General features: G+C 49.7%; 1 protein-coding gene across 3 annotated transcripts in view; it reads right to left on the minus strand.

Annotated features, from left to right (window-relative positions):
• The window catches only part of SFMBT1 (Scm like with four mbt domains 1), a 1,637,826-nt gene that overhangs the window by 1,308,253 nt on the left and 307,354 nt on the right, over positions 1–22,219 (minus strand). The gene's annotated exons all lie outside the window — the stretch shown is intronic.

A 22,219-nucleotide genomic window follows, 5' to 3' on the forward strand; every position in this document is an offset into this window, starting at 1 on the left:
TGGCGACATAGGACACAAGGAAGCTGAGAGGCAGTAGTCTGTATACCCGGAAGAGCCGCGGTTCTAGAAGTCGCAAAGACCCTGTTAACAGGAAAGTCTGATTAATACAAGAGAGTATCTAGGAATTGTGGGAGGACCGGGAATAAGTTCCCTACCTTTGATGTATAAGGTAAGCGGGCTCAGAAAACTGCGATACAGGGACTGTAAGGAGATTTCGGTGTAAACACGAAAAGGGTAGCTCGGGCGCGAAACGTTGAATAGCTTGGTATGGGTCCCAGGAGGAATCTGCGGGAATGCCTCCGACGGATTCCAGGCGAGCAGTGGGGTGTATCTGGGTTTGCAGAGTCACGGATCAAAACACATAGGAAAGAGAATTAGAATGCAGAGTTTAGGAAAAGAAGGTTCTGAAACCCTAGTAAGCGAAAACTTACGGCGCGTCTTTCTCAAGAGTAGCAACGCGTTGGACCGCTGCAACCGGGCCACCATATGTAGTCACATGATTAGCTGCCGGCGTCAGAATCGTACATGCCGGACCTGCACAACCTGAAACAAGCAAATCCATCGGCCATCTTAGGGGAAACAATGAACAAAGAATGACCGAACCGGCGCCGGTGCCAGAGCGTCCAGCGCTGGGAACAGGATGTAACAAAGCCAATTCGTATATGGTATTTTGGATGACTAAGGCATTGGTTGTCACATAAAGGGCCAGGTCCAAGTCTCCCAGGAGCAGAAATTAGGAGCTGGGTTTTGTGTTTTGAGATAGGAGGCTGGTTTTATCTTCCTCGAAGGAGGATAGTTGTCCCGGTGGTCTGCATAGGGGGTGGATAAGCACAGTTTGCTCTGATGATAGGGGGAGTTTCACCAAGAGGAGATCTCCAGACGGGAAGGTAGAAATATTTGCTTCTCTGATGGCCAGGGTATTTTTAGCAATGATAGCTACTTCACCACCACTCTTAGTGACTCTGTCAGATCTAATGAAATCGTAGTCTTCCGGAATGGCAAGCATGAGGGCGGGGCCTGCCGCTGGGTGGAGCCAGTTTTCTGTAATCGCTAAAAAGTCTAAGTTATTGGCAGTGATTAGATCTGAAAGGTCTAGGGCATGAGCGATTAATGACCTTGCGTTGATATGGGCCCCATTGAGGTTTGTGGTTTCTGTTTGGGGGTCTGATGGTAGCATTAGGTGTGGGAGTTCGTGGTAGGGGTGTCTGGTGTGTGAGCGTATTTGGTGGTAGAGTTGGGACCCTTGGGTAAGGGGGTATAGGGTTGTGCATAATGTTTTGTTGAGGTGCGTGAGCCAAGTCTTTGGTTTCTGCTGGTTGTAGTGCGTGGTAGGCTCAAGGGCTGGGGAGTGTTGCACATGGTGGGTCTGTGATTCAGAGGTGGGTTACCTTCCAATTTGAGGTGTAGGGTACCTGCGTCCTGTTGAGCTAGTATGGGCAGGAGCATAAAGCCACTTAGTGCAACTAAGGTCAAAGTAGAATGTAGTAAGACCAAGGTCACAAGATGGAGGAGGCTCCAAAAGGTGTAGTGGGCACTCCACACAGTCGCCATAGGGATGTGTAGGCGTTAGATGCTGGTGGGCCGTTGATTAGATAGGTAAACGAGAAGACTGGGCAGGCTGCGCAGGGGAGGCCTGGTGCTGTACACAATCAGGTCTGATAGTGTGGCATGCACTGATTAGGAGCAGGGGCACAATGCTAATATAGTCAAGATGGGATTTAGGGTGCCGGCACGTGGTATTCGAGCCTGTTAGTTGCATTTGTCAGGCTGGGGTTTTTCACAATAGCAGGACTGACTATGAAGTTCAGATAAATCACGCAGTAATGTTGTAGAATATGTGAGCATATGGGGAGAACATGCATTGAACAACATCCATCAAGCACATAGGCGAACTAAGCACATAGGATCAGCGAGCACATCAAACAAATTGAACTGAGTAAAATATTCAGGAGCAACACACAATAATGAAGCAGCTGGCTAGGCTGTCGCGCAGTAACAATAACGGCAGGGTATACTAACAGGCATGGGATTGTCTTCGAGTTTAGGAAAGGCAGGTGAAATACAATATGTAAACTTGTGGCAAGTAGAAGCGGCATGAAATGGTAGAAAACAGAAGGCACGCCGAGTAGATCGTTTAAAAATGAAGGAGGGCATCAACTTATGCGTGCTTGGGCCTGGCAGCTGTGGGTCTCCATTGGGCTGACAGCCCTCCTAGACTTGAAGATCCAAATGGACGAGGCGAAGGACAAAGGCAAGCTAGCGATCCTCCTGCTCCTTGACTTGTCCACGGCCTTTGACCTCGTCGACCACCAAATTCTAGCCAGGCACCTCACTACAGCTGCAGCATTTTTCACCAGTGCTTCAGACTGGATCAACTCCTTCCTCTCTAATAGGAACACCAGAGTTCTCTCCCCCTCAGCCTCTGCAGACCCGTGCCCACGGAGTTCCCCAAAGCTTGTGCGTGTCACCCACCCTATATAACATATTCACAAAGCTATTTGATCGCTTGGACAACTTGGGTGTCATCTACACCAACTATGCACATGACACCCAAGTCCTGATCCCTCTCACAGGCTGCTACGATCAAGATTCTAAACTCCTGAATAACATCTATTTAGAAATCCAGGCTTGGATGGCTAACAATAGCCTATGCCTTAATGATGATAAGACCGAGCTCCTGATTGTCGGCACTCGGGCACGTCTAAACAAGCTCGACCATAGGTATACAACCTTCAACATTGATGGCAACCCAATCAAGGTGTCAAATGAAATAAAAACACTGGGGGTCTATCTTGACTCTACACTGTTCCTCAAGAAACAAGTCCGTTCAGTAGCATGCTCTACAGCCTATACCAATAAGTTAATCTACAGCTGCAAAGCCTATCTGTTCACCAACAGCTGCCTAACGCTAGCCAAAGCACTAGCACGGTCAAAAATTGACTACTGCAACTCACTCTTTCTAGGTTCCTGCAAACTTAACCTAAACAGACCCCAGGTCCTGCAAAATAACTCATTAAGAGCAGCACTTAGTGTACCCAGATCCAGCAACATTTCTACTCTCAGGCGCAACACCAACTGGCTTTCAGTTTGTGACAGAATCACTCTTCGCACCCTAGTAATCACCCACAAGTGCCTTGCGAACACTGCACCCAAATATATTTCTGACAAATTCTGCAAGCATCATTCAACCCGCACCACCAGATCCACCCTTTCTCATTGCTTTACAGTACCTAAGTTCTACCTAAAAACCGCTGGAGGAGCAAGCTTCCCAGTCCAAGCTGCCAAACACTGGAATTCCATACCCACTGCTCTTAGACAAGAGCCCTCCCTTCAGGTATTCAAATTGGAACGAAGGATTTGCTCAACAACAAGACTTTCCAATAAGGACCCCCGTCTGTATCTGCTTGTGCCCAGCTCCTACTCTGTATTTTCATTTGATTGCACTTCTGACTTGGTTATGTTATATATGCGTCATGCCGCCTGACCTTCTGTAACCACAGGTTCGGCTAACTTCAACTGTACTTCCATTGTTTTCCATGTATGTAACTCAAGTCTTTTCCAGCGCCCAGTTACCTCAGGGTTCGGTGCGCGATATAAATAATAAATTCAAAATACAAAGTAGGATTACACAAGAAGGTGGAGCAGCAAATCTGGTCGGCGTGAAAGTCAGAAAAGTGCGTCAATGAGCATTAGTGACAGAGACATGGAGTCTTACCACATCGTGGGGTCAGGTGGGAGATCCAACATTGATGTAGAGGTGCGGCTGGTTAGCGGCACAGGTTATGCAAGTTAAGATGGTGGATTGTGGCTTTTGAGGCAGGGTGCAGATGGAACGGGAGACGACAAAGGGGGTACAGCAGAGCAACGCGCCGTTCGCCCGTTACGGCGCAACAGGCGCAGACAGGAAATTGCCCTTAAGGTGGCTTTAAGGGGTGTACCGGCTCTCTCCTTCCGGTGGCGAGGTGCAAGCAATGTAAAAAGTTACAGCCTATCCCAGGCTGTGCAAGTTGCCTAGCTGGAAGTGCAGGCCGCCATTTTGTGTCGGGGCCTCGTGTGTTGCCTTGCTAAGAGCGACATAAATGAAAAGTAGGCGAAACTGGTGCATGCGGTCGCATGTACAGACAAAGTGGGAAGCAGATGTGCTTACGCCAGCAGGATGGTTGTGCGGGAGATTCGGTAGCTGGAATGGCGTTTCAAGCTTTTCAGGCAGCCGACACTGGATCAGAGGAGTGGGCTCCTGCCGTGTTACAACATTGTGCAGGACACATGCTGCCACAATCATCCTGTACACTACTGGTGGTGCATATAGTAGCTCACCACCAGAGCGGTCAAGGGAGCAGGAGAGTGACTTTAGCACTCCAAATGTGCGCTCCACTATGGTCCTAGTTGCAATATGGGCTGTGTTGTATTTTACCTGGGGTGGTGTGGTGGTATCATCATGTAGGTGCTCAGAGGGTAGGGACTGTCCCCTGTGGAGGTGAGATGGGTTGTCAGTGTTGTGGTTTTGTCTGTGTGAGACATGCATGCATGTGCAGGGCCATTTGTACTCAACAATTAGCCATGTGTTGACATGCCGCCGAGCTTCCACGGCCCCGTGTAGGGGTGATATTCTGAAAATGAAACTATCATGGGTGGACCCTGGATAGTTACGGAGGTAATGATTTCCTTGGCATCACATACAACCTGCACGTTGATGGAATGCCAGTGCTTGCAATTGTGGTAGATGAGCTCTATGGCCCTAGGTGGACGTAGGGCCACATGGGTGCAATCGATGGCACCAAGCACTTTAGGAAAGTGTGCCACCCCGTAAAAGTCCTGGACTACGGCTTGCCTTTCTGCGGGTGTTCTGGGCATGTATAAGTGCCTGCGGACTGAGGGGCGTGCAGTCATGATTGCCAACACCTGGTGTAGGCAGCGTGACTGCGTGGCCTGTGAAATGCCTGTGAAATGCCCCCCTCTCCCCCCGACCCCCGAGACCAAGTCTAATATGATATGGCGGTGGAAACCTATAACTGCCATAGACCTGGTTATCGCATCCCAAAAAGGCTGGTCCTGTGTAAAAAAAAAAAAAGTGCCCCCTGGCTATCCTCCTCCTCCTGTGGGGTCCCACGATCACTGCTGCGAAAAGTGGGACATTCATCGTAGCTGTATACGCACGTTGATTTTTCGCGCACCTTTTTATGCATTGTTTTTAGTGCGCAGTGACGCTTACGGCTGCTTTTTCGCGTGGCGGACGTGTATCCAGATTAGCACAATTTTTTCCGCGCGCCGGTGAGCATTGTCCGATTCCATGAATATGTGTTGTTAGCGCACATGTGGGCGTTGCGAGTATTTTACTGTGGTACTTCCCACGTAACGCCCACATTTACGCTTGTTGTTCTCCATTCCATGTGTTCTGCCCCCTTTTTAGGTGACTGCGCAAGACTGTATGCACTTTCGCTGTGCGTCTCGCGCAAGGGGTTCGTGGTGTCGCAGTGACGTGTTGGACTCACGGGGATTCGGCGCAAGTCGCGGGTAAGCCCAGCGCATTGTGTTCCATGAATCGGCGAGCGGGCGCTTGCGTGTTTTCCACGCAAACGCCCCTTTTTCCGCACAATATTAGGCTATGAATCGGGCCCCATCTGTCTAGGAATACAGATTTGAGCTCTCAGATAAGGTGCAGACTTACAACTTTAATCATCAGTGCTCTCAAATGCTCAGATTTCTGTTCCCTAGCCCTCAAAGTGGTGAACATTCGTCAGAGCCGGAATCTAGGTAACTATTAGTCTTTCACAGTTCTTGAATCTCTAAACAATTCTTAAAACTTCTTCCTCCAGATATCCTCCCTTGCACTACATAGATTAGGTTGTCCATTACGTTCTTCAAATATTCTGTAATGCAAGCAACTGCCTGAGGTAACTAGGTTCGTATAGTGGTCTGCTACATTAATTGACCAGTTTCTTAGTTGACCTGCAGACTATGTATCACAAAAAAGAAACCCAACACCACAAATGGTGCTCATTAATAGAGCAGGTTACTACATTGTATGCATTATACTAAAAAAAGTGCCAACAGTTCTCACCTTAACTGTCTTTCTATGATGTACCACTGTATCAACCCCGTTTGTAATCCTCAGGGGATGGTTGCCCATTATATTCTTCAAATATTCTGTAATGCAAGCAACTGCCTGAGGTAACTAGGTTAGTGTAGTGGCCTGCTAAATTAACATACCAGTTGCTGCCATCTTATGGCCAGGTAATACCATTTTGGCAGTGCAGGGTTAAAAATAAAGAGGGAGCTGGGAGCCATTTAGCACCTGCTTCTATCATAGTAGAGCCTGGTTAGCTTGATACCAACAGCTACCATGAGCTGCTTTTGGCACCTAGGGCCAACTGGTGCGTTCCAAACATGTAAATGTGACATTAACGTATTTTAGAATGCTAATAAAGAAGAATTAGAACACCTCTACTATACAGTGATTCATACAAAATGGACAAAAAAAAATAAAAGGAGCCTTTCTGGTAGTTCCTGGTTCCCCTGCGGTAGCTCCAGACTAGTTTTAGCTCCTGCTCATCTTAACTCAATTTCGAACCAGGCAATGAGTAGAAGAATTCCACGGAAAGAAAAGCTTAAAGGGTTGGCTTTGCAAATGCGTGTTCATGTTTAAGAGAATACACTACACAGATATACTGTAAACAAATATACTGACTGATCTAAGGTTACAAAAAATAATTGTTCAAATAAGTTCTTCAGTTGCAGTACACATGTATGTATGTATACCCAAGTAAACCGTTTTAGGCAGACCCTCCACACTCGTAAGCCAACTGTATGACCTGTTAATCTGAGCACATGTAAAACTAAGGAAGGGAAGGGAGTGGGGGCCGGGGGGGGGCCTAGACATGCATAATAGATTACTTCAGTCATCTTTAGGACCTATAATGCCACTGGATGAATTGAGATTGTATTTAACACAACATCTGGTACACAGTAGAATAGTTAACATATAGGTCAACTATATTCTATGCAACACATAGTGGGAGTAAAATAATTGACAATTAAAAAAAATGCCCCCAAGTGCCATCAAAGGTTAGAAAACCAGCCCTACATGGTCTTAATACAATCCTAGAAATAGATGCCTACAAAGTACCAAAATGTTGATGCAAGAACCTAACACTTTACTGGACATGAGTGCTGTAATTGGTCGATAAATCAAGGATCAATGTTAAAAATCCAGTCTTTGGTGAAAACACTGTAGGGACTCCAGCTGGACCCATGAAACATTTCAGAGCTCTGGTTAAGTACACGTTTTCGTCCCTCTAGATGAAGTTTAATTGCCTATGAAAGTTCCCATAAGAATTAAAAGGTCACTCATAGGAAAGGTACGGTTATGGGTTAAAGCAAGATAAGCGCTTGCGCTGCCCAATAAGTGTGCACAAGGGAGCAACACAATGCAGAGAAATTCAGAGGGGACAACAGACCCAGCCACCCCAAGATTCGGGCTAGTGCAGGTCAATTGTAAACAGAGGTAGAGTAGGGCCCAGAGTAGAATTCAGAAAAATCAGGACCTAGGGACAATTACACACAGGATACAGTTTGAAAAAAGGAGGCAGAATGCTGCAAGCATAGACCTTTTACAAGGCTGCATAACGGATTGGGCTGGCAGGGCCTTGATCTTGAGAACAGGCAGCATTACCCAGACTGTTGAAAAGTAGCACAATTGGTGTACCAAGGGAAATGGCTGTAAGGCAGAATCATATGTAGTACCCTTAGGGACCACTACATACAATTAAGACTACAAGTGATAGTACAATTTCACCTTTGGTACAAGCCTGTACTACACAGTAAAGTGGCAGCGATGGCTGAGCAGCCAGACTTATCTCAAGAGCAAATGAGCAGTAATAGGAATTACACAAAGGACTACAATTACTGTGACTCAAGCAAACACTGACTCAAGGTTTCTGGTTAAAAAATATAAGTACATTTATTTTTAAACCATCTGTTCACAAAACACTTCACTTCTATTAAATAAAACCACACTCTAAATATACTACACACAACCAATTCCTCTTGTTCAGGTCAATTCAAGGTAAGTACATTAGGATTTGGCAGACCAGCGTTTCGAAATAAATGCGTTACCGTGGGTTCTTACGCTATCACTTTTTGACAGTAATGACAGTTCGGTCTTACGAAAGAAAAGCGTACCCGCGGGGAGAAATGTAACCGTAGTCAAACACACTTAGCACAAAAAATTAAAACAAAGGAATAATGGATAAAAATCATAGGCAATACTTTTGTCAAGGCAATAGAATCAGAGGACGTGTTCTAAGAGGCAGATAAAAGTCAATAGGCCTGCACCAGTGTCAAATGGAGCAGGGGCTCCGTTGTCGAGGATCACACATTGAGAACAGTTCAAGATTTACACTGCCAGGGGTACTGGATATTGTCAAAGGGAGGCAAAAGTTATAAGATGGAAGAAAGAAAGGACAAGCCTTCGGAAAGGAAAAGGGTTCACCCCGATGCCTCAAGGTCGGACGGAGAGAACGACCAAATATACACAGTGCCTTATTCGGATGAAGAAAGCTGGTGCTACGGCAGTTGTTCCTGGTAGTTCCTGCAGACTCGCGGTTCCTGAAGCTTCAGTTGTGGGGACAAGAAGGAGGACGCCCGAGTGATCTGTACTACCCAGGGATGAAGCCAGCAGCAGCAAAGCAACGATAAATAAAAGGTGCGCTCCTAAGAAACAGGAGAGGGCTCTTCTGATGGCTATCCGGACCACTACAGCTCAGTGCAGCGATTTCGACCCAGAAGAGGATTCTCTGGCTGTAGAAGGTGAGCTGGTTGATCCCACCAGGCTTAAGGGAAGACGACTCCGGACTGGATCTTCTCTGTCGTTGAAGGGTAGATAGCTCTGGACTGCAGCAGGGCTTCACCGGGATTCAGGAGTTGCAGCAGCCGTCTTCTTCTCCACTTCGCTTCGGTTCTTGTAGTTCCAGTGGCGACTGACATCCAGCCCAAGAGCCCTGCCTTTTATGCCAAAATCCCCCATTCACAAAGCCTGGCTGTCAATCACACATCAGGGGGGTTGTCCAGCCCGGACAACCACCTCAGCCAATGGACACAAAGTGCGACTTGGGTCTCCAAGGAGACCCTGTGCAGGTGGTTACTAAACCCCTCCCAAAGGAGGGCTTCTTCGCAGACGCCCGCCAAAGGACAGAGAACAAGGAAACCAAACCTGGTTTGGCGCGAAAAGCACACAACAAGAAAGACCTTTCCAACACGAAATGGCGAAAAACCACGCTAGGACAAAAAAATGATATGGGGTAGCAGGTTTTATGTTCACGTCTGTCACCACAGCCCGAACACTGACACGGGAATTTGTGTAAAAATGATAATTACCACTGCCACCAGCCATGTCGAGTCGGGAAGGGGGACACAAAAGTGCCCCTCGAGTTACAGAAGGACAGGGGAAAGATTCCCCTCCAGTACTCCATTGTAAGATGGCTTGTACTGGATCTGTACTTTTAAAAGGACTTTTTAAAAGGACTAGTAAAACCAATGGTGACCTTACATGTTTCTGGGGGACAGTAGTCATCCCCAGAAATGGAGTAAGTCTAAAAGACATCCCTGTGTCACTGCACTAAAAGGTGCTGTGTGACACACAAGTAGAAAAGATGATGCCTAGGGAGTTGGTGACACTCCATAGCCCATGAGCACAAAAAGTACAAGACAAACAAAAAAAGAAAAACACTAAGACTGTAAGAGTGGGAAAGGAACAAGTTACTTACCTGTAACTGTTGTTCTCCAGCATGGGTCTGGCATGGATTCACATGCTCATGAATATTCCCCGTCGTCAGGCTGGGAATCCTCGGTAAAGAAAAAACCAGTATCAGTTTCGTTTCTGATCTGTCTTTCGTAGTAATAACCAATCACTGGTCTCTGCGTCATACTGACCACAGCCAATGACTGCCCTCTACCTAAGCACCGCCTCTGGCAGCCATCTTCAGATTTGGAAGCACGTGAAGTGGCAGTATGACCAAGTGAAGAGCCGCAGAGGGGTAGGCGGGAGGGTTCGCATGTGAATCCATGCCAGACCCATGCTGGAGAACAACAGTTACAGGTAAGTAACTTGTTCCTTCTCCAGCATGGGGTCTGGCATGGATTCACATGCTCATGAATAAAGAATACATAGCAGTACACACATGCACAACCACGGGAGGTGGCAAAGGCTCAACATTAAGCATCACATCAACTCAACATTAAGCATCTTACCTCCTCACCAGGCTCACCTCAGGCGAACAGGTTGCGCAGCACTGCTTGGCCGACCCTGGACTCCTCCCTGGAATCCCGGTCGACGCAGTAGAATTTCGTGAAGGTGTGCGTCGACCTCCACGTAGCAGCCCTGCATATGTCCAGCAGGGGCACACCAGATAGGAACGCCGTGGTAGCTGCGATCGCTCTGGTGGAATGGGCTCTCGGACGGCCAGGCAGCGGTCGGTTTGCCAACCGGTGACAGCACATGATACAGCCGGAGAGCCATCTGGAGATGGAAGCCTTCGAGAGAGCCTTCCCCTGATTGACAGGTCCAAAGTTCACAAAGAGTTGTGACGTCTTCCGAAAACCCTTCGTGCGGTCCACGTAGAACTTCGGCGCTCTAGCTACATCCAGCGAGTGCAAAGTCCTCTCAGCCGGCGACGAAGGCGACGGGAAGAACACAGGTAACACCAAGGGTTCGTTGAGATGGAAGTCCGACGGTACCTTGGGCATGAAGGAGGGGTGCGTCCTGAGCACTACCCTCGTGTCGTGGAAAATCAAGTACGGGGCCTTGCAGGAAAGGGCCTGGATCTCTCCCACTCGTCGTGCGGAGGTGATGGCCACAAGAAAAGCTGTTTTCCACGATAGAAACTTCAACGGGGCCGAGTGCAGAGGCTCGAACGGAGGTCCCATGAGCTTGGTCAGCACCACGTTGAGCTCCCACGCCGGGGCCGGAGCCTTCACCGGCGGGAACGATCTGAACAGTCCCTTCATGAACTCTTTCACCAGACGATGAGACCACAAGGACGCCCGCCCCGTGGTTCTGGTGTATCGGGAGATCGCAGCAAGATGAATCTTGATGGACGCGTGTGCCAGACCAGCTTTGGCCAGCGTCAGCAGGTACGGCAATACTTGGGGAGCCGTAATCCGTAGAGGGTTAATCTTCTGTGCGTGGCACCAGACAGAGAACCTCTTCCATTTGTGTCCGTAGCATTTAAGAGTCGAGGACGCCCTGGCCTTTGCAAGAACCTCTCTGCAATCGGCCGGTATGTCGTATCCTCCAAACTCTAGCGCTGCAGGAGCCAGGCCTGCAAGTTCAGCGACTTCGGGTCGTGGTGGAGGATGGCGCCTCCGTCCCTGGAGAGTAGATCCGCGTCCGCCGGCAGCTTGATCGGCGGGGACGCTGACAAGTCCAGAAGGTCCGGGAACCATATCTGCCTCGGCCACGCAGGTGCGACGAGGATCATCCTGCACCGTGACCTCTTGAGCTGGTTGACGAGCCGGATTAGCAGAGGCAAGGGAGGGAACGCGTAGAGGAACAGGCCCTCCCAGGGGAACGAGAAAGCATCGCCCATGCTCCTCGTCTGGGGAAACCTGCTGGCGAACCTCCGGCACTTGGTGTTCGTCGCCGTCGCGAACAGGTCGATCTGGGGTGTGCCCCACCGTCGGAAGAGGCGATCCACCAGATCCTGCCATAGTTCCCACTCGTGGCACGAGCGCAGCTCCCTGCTGAGTGAGTCGGCGATGGTGTTTTTTATCCCTGCCAGATGAAACGGCACCAGAAAAATCCCTTGGGCGACGGCCCAATGCCACAGGTCCTGCGCCTCCTTGGACAGCGCTGGGGACCTGGTTCCGCCCTGTTTCCTGATGTAAAACATGGTGGTGGTGTTGTCGGTGAATATCCTCACCACCTTGCCCTTGAGGGACGGAAGGAAGGACCTGAGGGCCCAAAACACTGCACGGAGCTCCAGGACGTTGATATGCAGGGACTTCTCCGTCGGGAGCCAGAGTCCCCTTGCGTGCAGATTTTCGGTGTGCGCTCCCCACCCTTCCAGGGAGGCATCCGTGGTCACAGTCTCCTGGTGGGCTGGGGTCTGGAAGTCCATGCCCGCCGTCAGATGCGCGCGGGTGCCCCACCACCGTATCGCTCGTCGGAAACTCTCGTCGAGCTTGATCCTTTCCTCGAAGCTGCCCGTCGTCTGGATCCAGCGCGCATCCAGGAATTCTTGCAACGGGCGCATCCGGAGCCTGCACATGGGAATGAGGTAGATGCAGGAAGACATCATCCCGAGGAGGGACTTGATGGACCTCACTTTGGCCGCGTCGGCCACCAACATCCGTTGCACCTTGCCCAAGATGGTCCTGGTCCTCTCCTCCGACGGGGAGGCCAGAAGGGACACTGTGTCGAGCCTCGCTCCCAGAAACAGTGCGACTTGCGCGGGCACCAGGTGGGATTTGGCGTAGTTCACGGAGAATCCCAGGTCCGTGAGGAGTTGGACGGTCCTTGCCGTGTGGACCACGGCGAGCTCCCTCGTCTTGGCGCGGATGAGCCAGTCGTCCAGGTAGGGGTAGACGTGAATCCCCTCGCGGCGCAGCTGCGCCGCCACCGGTGCGAGGCACTTGGTGAATACCCTGGGTGCCGACCGTAGTCCTAAGGGAAGGGCTTTGAACTGGTAATGACGCCCTTGGACCACGAATCTGAGGAATTTTCGGTGCCCCTTTAGGATGGGAATGTGGAAGTAGGCATCCTCCAAATCCAACGACGATAGGAAGTCTCCTTCCTCCAGCTGACCCAGGACGTGCTGGAGGGTGACCATCCGGAACTTCTGCGCCTTGATGAACTTGTTCAGACGTCGCAGGTCTAGGATGGGGCGCCATCCTCCCGTCTTCTTCTTCACGAGGAAGTATCTCGAGTAGACTCCGGAGCCCCGAAGCCTCTTTGGGACAAGTTCGATGGCGCCCTTTCTGAGCATCGCCTTTACCTCCAGGAGAAGTTGAGGGACGTGAAGTTCTTTCCTGGCCACGGGGGGGACGCGCGGGCACCTTCTTTGAAACTCGAGCGCGTGGCCCCGGGCCAGGGCGTCCAGCACCCAACGGTCGGTGGAGATGGACTCCCACACGCTGACGAAGCCCGCCAGCCGGCCTCCCACCGGGGTGCTTCGGTGGGGGCCCGACCCCACGGCCGGTTCAATCCTGCTTGGACGCGGCCTTGCCGCCTTGACCTCCTTGGCGACGACGGCGGGGTCCGCTAGACTTGCCTCGTCCTCTGTAGGCCTCTTGCGACGACGAGCGGGCCGCTTGACGGTAGGAAGCGAAACCGCCGCCGGAACCTTTGGAGGCGCCCTTGCCTCCGCCGCTCCGAAAGGGCGTCCGTCGTTGCTGCAGGACTCCAAGGGCCTGGGCCGTCTCAGTATCCGCCTTGATGGCCTGAAGGGAATCGTCCACTGTCTTCCCAAACAGGTTGTTCCCGTCGAAGGGCATGTCCAGGACTCTGGTCTGTACGTCCTGCCGGAAGTCCGTAGCTTTGAGCCATCCACGACGTCGAAGGCAAACGCCGTTGCCCAGCTGGCGGAACCCAGTGTCGGCGATGTCCGTCGCCACGGTGATGGCGTGGTCCGAGGCCACCTCACCTTCCTGCAGGATCTCCAGGGCCTCCGCCCTCTTGTCGTCCGGCAGAAAATCCAGCAGGGGAGCTATCTTGTACCAGAGCTCCCTGTCGTAGCGGGCCACGATAGCCAAGGCGTTGGCCGCTTTAATCGTCGTCGCTGCCGACGAGATGACTCTACGTCCCATAGCATCCAATTTCTTTCCCTCGCCGTCCGGCGGGGAAGTCGATGTGGAGGCCGCACCCCCCCCGCTTTCTTCCTGGCTGCCGCGGAGACGACGGAATCCGGGGTAGGCTGCGCCCGGAGGCATAGGGGGGCCGTGTCCGGGACCCGGTACTTTTTCTCGTACCGGTCTCTTCTAGCTGGCGTCGTGGAAGGGTTCTTGAGGAGGGAAAGGCCCTCATCCCAAATGTCGTCCAACAGAGGCACTGCGAGGACCGTCTTCCTCTTGGCCTCGCGCCGCTGATAAAGGAAGCCTTCCTTTTTCTTCTCCTCAGGGCAGAGTTGGAAAAGCTCGGAAGCCCTGGAGATCATGGAGTGGAAAGATCCGATCTCGTCGGGCGGAGAAGCCCTGGTGGGAGGCGACGACGGAAAATCCTCGTCGTATGCCTCGTCGTCCGTACCCGTCGCTGCCGTGTCAGTCCCCGTATCATCCCCTCGGGTGGACGGGGAGGAGGGCTGGACGGGGCGCGACGGTTGAAAAGGAGGTGGTGGATGGATCCTTCTTTTCTTGGTAGGGGGAACACCAGAAGGTCCCGGTTCTGGATCCCCCGACGGGAGAGGTTCCTCCGTCGGTAACGGTAGCCTCGTCCTTATCTCGGAGCATAAGGACTGTATGGCCAACAAAATGGCCGCCGAGTTGTCTTGCGGCGCTGGCAGAGGGGAGTCCGACGGGCGAGCAGGGGCCCCGTCGGTATCCTCGACGATGTCGTCGTCGTCACCTGCGTCGGGGTCCATTCCGACGGGCTGGCCTTCTTCCACGCCTAGGCCGTGGCTTAAGACCTCGATCAGCTCCTCTTCTGAGGTTGAGGCCGAATCTACGACGACGCCCTGCCCCCCCTTCTTCTTCCCCACGGAGGGTTTCACGGGGGTCCTATCGATGGGCACAAAAGAAGACTCCCTCCGAGGAGGCAGGGAGATTCTGGGCCCTGAGGTCGCCACCACTGGTGCAGCCACCACAGGCTGAGCCAGGGCCGCCGCGACCGTTTCGATAGAGGGCTTGGTCGGATGGATCAAGGCCTTCACCACCTTAGGTGCGCTCACCGCCTTATCCTTGAGGGAGGGGGCACTGCCACGCTCCTCCTCTGCCTTAGAGCTCAACCGGGGCCTCTCCAGGAGCTTCGCCGGGTGCTCGGCCTTCCTCTTACCCGACCCAGAGCGTTGGCTCGTGGTTGATGGTGCCGGGGAGGGTGCGCCCTGCCTGGCGCCCGTAGAGCCCGACCGTTCGGCGCTCCCGGTGCCAGCGGACTCGCGGTGCTTGGCCTTATGTTGGGCCCCCGTCGCCAGGGCGCCCTCAAAGGTCTTAGAAGACCGCTCGGATTTCTTCTTCTTCTCGCCAGACGGGCTCTTACCCTCCAGCCAGTTGGCGAGACGTTGATGGCGGTCCTTCATGGTCCGTTCCGACATGTTGCTGCAAAACGCACAGTCCTTCTCCACGTGCGTCTTGTCCTCATGAAGGCAGTAAAGGCAGAAAGAGTGTTCGTCCTCCTTAAAGACGTTCTGCAGCTGGCATCCAGGGCAGACCCTGAACAGCTTTCCGGGCGTCGAGCTTCCCTTCTCCTGGGCCATCTCCGAGACCGGGCCTGAGAAGCTTCTGGAGTCCTCCGAAGTGTAGCTCGACGAAATCTTCACCCTTGAGGGGCACAGATAAATCCGACACGGGTCCCCGTTGATCGGATGTAGGATCGGTGGAGCTTGAGGCTCTTTTGACCGAAAGAATCGAAGTTTTTTGCGAAAAAGCGCGAAAAAATAGCACTAACGCTCGAGAGCAATAGCACGAGGATCCCAACACATGAACGTGCGGTAAAAATCTGAAGATGGCTGCCAGAGGCGGTGCTTAGTTAGAGGGCAGTCATTGGCTGTGGTCAGTATGACGCAGAGACCAGTGATTGGTTATTACTACGAAAGACAGATCAGAAACGAAACTGATACTGGTTTTTTCTTTACCGAGGATTCCCAGCCTGACGACGGGGAATATTCATGAGCATGTGAATCCATGCCAGACCCCATGCTGGAGAAAGGCTCACACTCTTACCAGGTGGAAAAAAGAAACCCCAGAAATCCAGCAAAGCTGCTGAGGGACTCCCTAGGTAAGGGAAATTAGCCATAAATGAGAATTCTCCCTAACAATGGCGGACGTGCCAGTGGGACTCACAATCTCTTGATCCAAGAAGATTCTGCAGGATGACACCACTGCAGCGACACTGAAACTGTCCCAGCAATGGAGAGTCAGTCCAGCCAGCACCGACCATGTCTAGGGCAGGTAACTAGGCTTGAATAATTTAAAGCACAATAGAGGGTTCAGGATTGCCCTCGCGGTAAGCCCACGTAGCAATGCAGCCTTTTTTGGCCTGCTACATGGGTCCCCACCGATAATGCTCAGGGCCAAAATAAAAGGGCAGTAGTAAGACTACAAATATATGGTTCCATGTCATTTCGTCTGCTTTTTCATCCCCAGGCTTTTAAACTTGCACATTCCATCGAAGGTGCTCGTTTTCTTTTTTTTCTTTTTGGGGGGGTCCACCCTCAAATGCCCCCACCAACACTTATTTTTTGCTATTGCCCACCCGTCCAAACCCTTATTTGCCCTTTCCCACCACCCCCCCTAAAAAATTCGATGAGCACATTTGATGTAATGAGCACGTTTAAAAGCCTGGGGATGAAAAAACAGGCGATGAAAGAACGTCGTACCAAACTGATGTACCCAAGCAGTAGACATGCTTGTACATTGGGTTACTAATGCTGTAAAACTGGCTGCACCCGATGTAAAACTGCAACTTGCAGTTCCCCCAGCCTGCACAATCGCACATTGAGGGTATCGAATCACTCGAGGCCTAAAATGGTGCGTTTACAATCCTGTCTTGGTAATACATGGGTTATAGTAAAGGATTGCAGTAATAGAGATATTTCAGTAGAAGTCCCTCTGATCATAAAGATAAGCCAAACAGAAAAACAGAGGTTGTGCCAGACATTCAGAGTGTTTGGTGCTGAAAAAGGGACTGAGGCAAAGGTGCACAAAGGGCAGAGTCATTGGTGTTCTGGGTGCTACCACGCATGCCCACAACAGCATAACATTCTTAAAGGGGAAGAGCATGCTTTGCTGCTAAGGCCTATGTTGTCCCCAGCGAACAGGAAGTCTCGGAAGTATGGAGGAAAGGGGACGAGACGCAGGAGTACTGTCCCAATACCAAGCATTTATTTACAATATGGACTTTTAATTTTATATTGTATTAAACAGGCATGGAAATAATTTTTCATGTATTTAAAGGAGCTTGCAATATACATCCAGAATTCCCCTTCCCGTTCCATGCTTCAAAAGTTTCCTTCAAATATTCTACAATCCGTTACAATTGTTACTAGTTTCTGAAATTCTCTTCTCTATATGTTAACACTGATGGTTTCTCTTGCTTTTCCTCATTTTCTATTATTGCTTTGTCATGCTTCTTAAAAAAACAAGAGCATGTTTCCATCTTTGCTTTTTTTCTGTTATATTGAGAATTTAAATGTACAGTTTAATTGCAAGTGTATTACATTTCTATAACTCGCTCTTCCAGCAAATGCATTACATTTCTATAGCTCTTTCTCTTGCAGCTGAAAACAGAACACCTGGTCGAATAAGAGGCACACAACAAACGCTTGATTTCCTGTCGTATTCATGAGTTTTGCATCGCAGCATCAAAATAGCTCCTGGCAATTTTAATATAGAAGTGCATTGCTCATGTAGTGATTTGTGCAGTGAGAAAATTGCAACTTCATAACATACACTCCATGCCATTTTTACTTTACAAAAACATTCAAAATTGCCTACTTTTAAAAAGCACTCCTGGTGTGTAGATTCTATGGGAAATGTTCGCTTATTAATTCTGCATTTTTAAATAAATCAATGCATCAATTACCCAACATTCAGAAGAATAGTGAGTAAGAGTGAATGAGGGAAGTACAAAACAACCCTAGTTGAAGAGGTAAGCTTGGCAATGTACATGCCCACTGCCACAATTCATTTTGTAACCGTTTTCAAAGATCAGATGTTCAAATATACCAATGTGCAGTAGATGTGTTCTTTCATATCCACTTAATATGCAGGGTAACAAAATCTAGGCAAATCCACGGCCAAGGGGAATTCATACAGGGAAAAATCGCCATCTACAAACCAACATGAACAGTAAGGTCGAGACTTAACTGAAACAATACGCACAACACATAGGTTCACCTAAAATTCCGGAAACTTAAAAAAATTGCTTTTTTAACTCACCAGGCTAAAGAGGGAACAACGGCGAAAGAAGAAAGACCACCAACGCAACAAAATAAGAAACTGCCAAACCGGATCACCCAAAGAATGAAAAAACTCGGACACCAAACTCAATAGAATAAGATTAACCGATGGTTCAAACCAATGCACAGAAAAAGACCCAGACGACCCCTGACTAACCCTACTAAAAAAATACTCTGCATAACACCACCCAACACCAAAGAAAAATACAGTCACCACAAAAACACTGCAAACTACAAGCACTCTACCGACTCTCCACAACACCCAAGACACACCTAAAACACCATACAACCACCCACCAAACATCATGATCAACTAAAAACATACCAACACACAGTGACTGTTTTCTCCAAACTGAAGCCACGAACAGCACATCAAAGCTTTCTTGTGCATTTCCCTCTCAATCCCATTAACTAACCCATGCCAACCCCCTTCCTTTTCAGGACAGCCTGGGCACCTGGAGACCAAGAAAATGGCTGTGGTGCGTGATAACTCATAATAACATAGCATACAGCCACCCAAGGCCAGGAGCATTACCCACACTTTCCTGGAGCTCTAGCTGCCCTGCGTTACAGAATTTCCCTCCAGGAGAGGACGTGGACCCTCCCTGGGTCTACCGCTGTGCTTGGGGATGGTAGCTCCACATGGGAAACTAATGGCCAAGGCCGGGGACATCACCTCCAACAGTCATGGAGCTGTGGCTGGGTTGCATTACAGCTTTTCAGTCTGGGTAGGGATGGGGACCCTACTGGGTCTCCCTGGAACTGCTGCTGGACTTGTGGACGATCGACACTTCCGCCCCGGTAGGTGCACCCACACATGTGAAGTACTGTTTTCATCGGGACACCTGTGGGAAGGTAGGACATGTGTCGTTGCCGGTGTGTTTCGGTGGTTCCATGGTAGGAAATGTCTGAAAATTGTGTTTTTGGCCCTAGATGTTTGACTTTGCTGGGCCTTGTGGGTAATAGATTCTACAGCGGTTCACACAAGTCACAGCTCTGTGGATTCAAATGGGTGTCTTCTTTTCAGAAAAGCATGGGGTTCCCCGTTTACCTTGGTGGTTGCGACACCCCAGGCCCAAATCTGCAGGTTGCCCACAAGAGCAAAATCCTAAAAATGTGCACTCCTGGAACCTTTTGGGATACCAGTGGTGTAGCCTTTTTGCTTTGCGCCCAGTTAGGGGGACCCACACATGTGAGGTACCGTTTTCGTCGGGAAACCTGTGGTAATGTGGAAAGGTAGGACATTTGTGGTTTTCTCTTGGTTTGGATAATGGTTTCATAGATTTGCTACTGCTTTAGGCACTGTAAGCTTTTGTAACCTGCACAAGTCACTTAACCTTCAAAAGGTCTGCCTGTGCTCTTTGACAAAGTGTATACTTGCCATTCCTCACCACATTTGTTTTCATTATTTCCACATGTTAAGTGCGTCTGTTTAGGCCGTTAGCATAAAAATCCTGTGTACCATGGCTCAGTTTTTGGCTTGTAGTATTGCTTGTTTTGTGAAACATCACGAAAAAAAATCTATTTCCTAACTAGAGCAGTCGGGGAATGTAGCAGTGCATTGCTTTTCTCAATATTCACAGAAGCCATTACCTTACAGGTCCAACCATGTCCAGCACATACCTTTTTTTCAGTCATTTTTCCAGTTCTTAGCCTAACTATGGGAATTTTACCTACATAATTGTTGCCTGACCTGCGCAAATGACCCCTTGCTAAACTTGGAATGTTCTCTAATTTTCAGAAATGCATGCCTTTCTGCCTTCCCATTCAGCTTTCCTACCTACCCTCATCTTCCATTCCGTCCACACATGTCCTATTGGAAAAAAAAGGGAAAAAATCCCCCAGCTCTCACAAAAATGATGGTAACCTTATTAAAAAAAAAAAAATTCTTTATACTCAACCTGTTCTTGAATGCCTGGAAAATGGGGAATTTAGAACAGCAAACCATTTCTTCCTAGCTCTTACAGGGGGGAAAAAAAAACACAGGCTTCTTTGTACGTAATATTATTGATATTTTCTTTACAAAAAAAACACAAAATGTGCTTCAGTTTTGTTATTTACTCTCACACCCCCTACAGCAAGCTAGGATTCCCTGGTGGTGTAATGACTGCCTACTTGTGGGAAGAGAAGGGGCCAGATTTGGCCCAGATATCACATGTAACAGAAAAGTTACAAGGGACTGAATGGCGACATACCGAAATCACCAAAAAAGGGCTCGCCACTGGAAGAAAAACCATCGGCAGTTAAGGGGTTATACAGCTTCACGGTCTTTTCTTAATAAACAATGTTAAGCTACAAGAAAAAGACCAGCCGTTGGTACAAGCTATGACATCACCAAGTCATTCATTTCCACAGTCTTTTAAAACAATGTTAAGCTATGGAAAAAAAAGTGGGACGGGCTGGTTCAAAAGAGCATAATTAAGATTAGACAAGGAGGATGCCTGATCAGGATAAGCTATTAGATAATGGTGAGGGGTTTAATGAGCCTGAATTCCCCCTATTAAGCAAGGATACTCTTTCGGGGGAGTGGTAGGGGATTTTGCTGGTGAACAAACGCATGTGTAGCACAGTTGGCAGGGAGAGCTGAAACACAGAGCTGGATAGGACTCCAGACTGACTTTGGTAAGAAGCTGCTATTCCAATATTTCCACCAAATGGAGGGGGAGGGGCGCAAGGCAGAAAACAACAGTAACTGGTCCTACAAGGCCTTGTGTCATTCGACCATGCAAGTACAGTGACAATAAGCAGAGGGGAGGAGGCAGGCCAGGGTGGAAGGCTGGGGTAGGTGAGAAGTGAAGGAGCCATGGGGGCCCGGGCAGGGCAAGTGCTGAGGGGAGCCTAAGAGGGCAAGTGCCACGGGAAACCAGGGGTAGGGGTCAACTAGTGTGAGGACAGGTGGACAGATTTAGGCTAGTCAACGACAGGAGTCAACGGGCAAGTACTGCATAGGGTGGGTGGGGAAGACTTAATGAGGAGGGCCAGGCCCCTATGAGGTAAATAGGTGACGAGTCGCAAGTCGCAGCGGCAGGGGGACTTTAGCAAGGGAGGGGGAGAGGCGAAAAGGAATGTCTTGAGATGATTCTGGAATTTAAGGAGATCTGGCTCAAGTCTGAGGGGGCAGGAAGGCCGTTCCAGAGGGAGGCTCCTGCCGAAGAAAGATCTACCTCCCACTCTCTGCTTGGTGAAACGACTGATCTGTGGAGAGTTGGAACTAGCGAGGTCCCAGGCCCCAGAAAGCCTTTTAGAGAGTCTTGACTTTGATCCTTGCAGCCACCGGGAGCCAGTGGAGTGATTTTGGGGCTTGTGAGATATGGTCCGTGGGCTTGAGGCCAAGGATAATTCTTGCAGCCTTAATGAGGAACAGGCTGTTGCAATAGTGAAGCCTAGAAAGAACCAGAGCTCTGGAGACATTGAACGACTGGGGAAAGGTGATGAAAAGGAGAATGCCCCTGAAGAGGTAGAGCTGAAAGTTGGACTTCTTGGCAAGGTACGTGATGAGGAGAGAAGGAGAGAGAGGAGTTGAAGATGACCCCAAGGTTTTTTGCTTCACAAGAGGGTGAGGGGAGGGGTTCCAAGGAGGACGTCCAGAGAGTGAGAGGGAAGCAGGTGTCCCAATGGGACGGATCTCAGTCTTACTGGCATTAAGGCAGAGATCCCATTTTGTGGACTGAAATAACCTTTTTACATACCAGCCTTTTTAAACTACTTTTCTCTTTCCATGGTCTTCTATAACCAGAAGTGGCTATGATGCAATTGTTAGGTCAGCTTCTAACTGTCTTTAGTGTGGCTGTACACTGATGAGCCAAGTGTGTGGCAAGTCTGGGCAAAGCACATTAAAAAGATCTCTGCTCCTCCTGGCAGCCCGCAAAGCCGGGTTAAGCAGTTCACACATCCACCAGTGGATGTAAGAAGGAAACCAGCAGTTCTTTGTATTACTAGTGGAGAATAAAGAAGCACCATATTGAGTGTAAATGCTTGGTTTAGTTATAAAACTGCAGGGAAGATAGTGATGAGTCTAATGTTAATTACTTGCCCAATGGTTAATATGAATCAGTACATATATGTTCAGGGGGTAGGCCCATACCACAATTGCTGTCTTATAGTCATCCTAG

This window comes from Ambystoma mexicanum, chromosome 2p (genome assembly GCF_040938575.1).
Source record: "Ambystoma mexicanum isolate Mex_15411 chromosome 2p, UKY_AmexF1_1, whole genome shotgun sequence".
In the NCBI taxonomy this organism is placed as follows: domain Eukaryota; kingdom Metazoa; phylum Chordata; class Amphibia; order Caudata; family Ambystomatidae; genus Ambystoma; species Ambystoma mexicanum.